This window comes from Martes martes (genome assembly GCF_963455335.1).
Source record: "Martes martes genome assembly, chromosome: 5".
NCBI lineage: Eukaryota > Metazoa > Chordata > Mammalia > Carnivora > Mustelidae > Martes > Martes martes.
The window spans coordinates 54,589,572-54,593,078 of NC_137892.1; the positions used below are offsets into that span (position 1 = coordinate 54,589,572).

Here is a 3,507-nt window from a genome sequence, read left to right on the forward strand (position 1 = left end):
GGTTCTTATGTTCAGAAATAGTCCCTGACCTGAGTCAAAAGTCTTTAGAATGCCAAATTTTGTTTTGTTTGCTTGTTTTTTCTCAAACGTGTTCTACTACTGTTGTTTGATTCCTTGCCTAAATTCTTGATCCATTATTAATCTTAATTCAATCACTGACTTCCTAGCACTCAAACCATTTGCCTGGGAAACTCTCTGATCTATCTCAGTGTTTTGTGGCAACTTAGTCTATCTCAATTTTCACTGTCTGAGCCCCAAGACACCACCCATCAATTTCTAGTCTGTCCATGCACCTCCAATCCATAGTTAAGCCTGGACCTGGTGATAGTTTTGCTTCAAGTCAAATTGACATACTGCATGCTGCTCTGCTTCTCCTTGTGTAAAGGCCTTGCTCCCTATGGCTCTCTGTTGGCTACTTGTCTTGTCTTTTGTATGCTGCTGTCCAGTTCTAGGAATGTATCACATAGTTCAGAAATGAAATATCTGGAAACTACACCTTTTAATTAATTTTAAATGTAGCCAAAGTAGTAAATGTACACAGTTTATAAGGTCATAGTCCTGACCTCCCTCCTATTAACCTCTTTTCTTGCTCTGCTCTGGATCCATACCTCAGTTACCATTCTAGGACTTCTCTTTTGATGAATTCCATGTTTTTTGGATGAAATACCTCCTTTCTTTGTTTACTTTCTCATATAGATGCAGCACATTCTCTAGTATCTTTTTTTCTCTCTCCCATTTTTTCTTCCTATAAGATTTTATTTTAATGAACAGTATGTATGCACCTAGTCAAAAAGAAAAATACCTTTATAGGTATGTTAAGAAAAACCACAGTCTCCTTGCTTGGGATCCCTAGATAATAGAGTTCAAGGGGAAAACTTACATTCTGTATATATTTTTTGGTGTGATCTCAGGAATCTAGTAGTGAGAGAAAAATGAAGGAAACGTGGAGAACAAGTAACAGGGTGTTCATTACCTAGCCGGTCTTGACTTCGTACTAAGTGTAGCAGTTGACTCTACTGAATATAAACGCCTCAGCCTTTCCATATTGTGCCATCTAGTTTGTTCAGGCAGCTGCTGGAGAAGCCAGAACCTAGGCATGCAGTGGTAACAGTCAAGGTTTAAGCCATAGTGCACACAGTCAGCCAGTGAGTGGTTCTATGCTAATGGCACCTGCCTACCAGCAAACTGTGCTTTGCAAGCACTACCAAGCTGTAAGCTTCCGAGGGCAGGTGAGTGCTAAGTAGATCCAGTGGATTATTGCACTTCATTGGCAACAGAGATGAGTCCAGGAGAAGGAGATAAGAGACTACTTCCCCAAGGCATGAGGCAAGGAACTTTGGCGTTGCTCCTGTGTGCAACACAAGGAATCAGAACTAAACACTGCCCCAGTTCTTAGAAGCGGCATGGGCAGGTTGGCACAATGACATGATTCTTGCCATGGAGCTCAACAGGAGCTTCTCCATCATCATCAAAATCTCTCTGTGGCCTATAACAATGGAGGTGGTGTCACATGACCTAACTGAAGCATCATCATGAGCATCAAGCAGACTGCTGGTGATCTATTTCATACCTGCATCCTAGCCTCTTTGTTGCCTCTCACAAAATGCTACCACTTTTACCTTTTTAAGCTGATTAATTAATTTATGTATGTATGTATATATGTATTTATTTATTAAAAGCTATTGGTTTATTAATCCTCTCATGAAAAAACTGCACAATCACCACAGATAAAGTCACTGCAGAATCTTTACTCCTTCTTTTGTCCAATCTCCAGCTCACTTTTTGCCAGCATCAGCCTTGGCCTTTGCAGTCCCTCTGGCTTTCTTCGTTCTATTCTTATGTTTCTTTTGCTGTTTTCTTGAGATGTTTTTCTTCTTATACAGGCCATGCCTTGCAAGTCTATGTTTGGGTGGTTTTTTTTTTTTTTTTTTTTGCATAATCCAAGGAATCATAAATCATGCCAAAGCCAGTTGTCTTGCCACCACCAAAATAGGTTCTGACTCCAAATACAAAGATGACATCTGATGTGGTCTTGTACATTTTAGCAAGTATTTCCTGAATTTCTCTCTTAGGTATTGTCCCTTTTTTGTGTGATGAACACTAGTGATTTTCTACTACTTCTGCTGAGTAGTCAGTTGGTCATGAATTTCGTGGCCTGGATAGTTACTGTGTCATTCATGACAGCAGCTGAGGTTCAAGCAGCCGGGGAGAAAAATACTTAAGCTGATCAGTTTAGTATTTACTTGCATTGTCTCTGAAAGATGTTATTGAAATGCCAGCTTCTGATTTTTTTGTTTGGGGCATTTTGTCTTAACTTCCCACTGAAAAGATAAAGATTGAGTTTTCTCTCTATCCCTATTTGTATCACATGAAAGCACCCTTCAAACATTTATCCCCCTCCTCCCCCATCCTGCCAATACAATATAATTTTGGTTAAAACAACAATCAGTGTTTACCTTATCATTTAAACACTTTTGGGGAGTGGGACTTCCAGAATGGTGGAGTTAAGGACCTCTGAAAATTCACTCCTCCATAAGAGCAATGAGAGCACAGGAAAAAAATCAACTTTTTCAGAACTTTGAAAATTAATTTGAAAGAATCCAAGGAGTGTTTCAAGAAACGCTCCTGAAACTTGAGAAGAATAGTGAAAATTTTTTTTTTTTTTTTATTTTTTTAAAATTTTTTTTTTTTAAATTTATTTATTTGTTAGAGAGAGAGAGCGAGCGAGCACAGGCAGACAGAGTGGCAGGCAGAGGCAGAGGGAGAAGCAGGCTTCCCGCCGAGCAAGGAGCCCGATGTGGGACTCGATCCCAGGACGCTGGGATCATGACCTGAGCTGAAGGCAGCCGCTTAACCAACTGAGCCACCCAGGCGTCCCAGAATAGTGAAAATTTTAACTTGCCTTTTCCCCATCCTTCTCTTACCAGCTCCACAGTAGCCTTGAAAACCAGCAGTCTAGCAGACGTGGAAAGGGGCTGGCTGTCCAGCTTTGAAGCTCCTTAAAACGTTCCATCCCCAAAGAATTGCCGCTGTTTGACATGTCCGGAATTTGCTAGAAAATCCTTATTCATAGGACTTGTTATTATTTGACTAGACTTACAAGTTTTTCAGCGGGAAAAGCCCTATTCTAAGGGTGTTTATCAAAAACAATCATGGGGTGGGGGAACAATCACAGGAAACTGTTTAACCTCGAAGCCACTTGAGGCTAGGGTAAACGAAATGATGGCCAAAAGACTGTGAAAGAATATCTGGGAAATGAGATGCTGACAGGGGCATTTCAAAAGTTCCAACATATCTCTCGGAACCTAGAGGGCCATGCCTGTGCAGGACTACGTGCATGTCCAGGAAAAAAGCCTGAGAACACCCTTATTTCCCATTGCTGTCTAACCAAGAGCCTCTGTGCAATCAGGAAGTGAAGCCTAAGGCAGAATGGTTAACTGTCAGAGCCCCAATATATACCTAGAGGCCTTAGGCAAAAAGTGGAAGACATTTAAGAAGATCTGTGTC

General features: G+C 40.8%; 1 pseudogene across 1 annotated transcript; it reads right to left on the reverse strand.

The window, feature by feature from the left end:
- Positions 1-1,775: 1,775 nt before the first annotated feature.
- LOC308343677 (small ribosomal subunit protein eS24-like) lies at positions 1,776-2,179 on the reverse strand (annotated as a pseudogene). Its single transcript has one exon. The product of its transcript is annotated as a small ribosomal subunit protein eS24-like (transcript).
- Between the last annotated feature and the right edge of the window lie 1,328 nt (positions 2,180-3,507).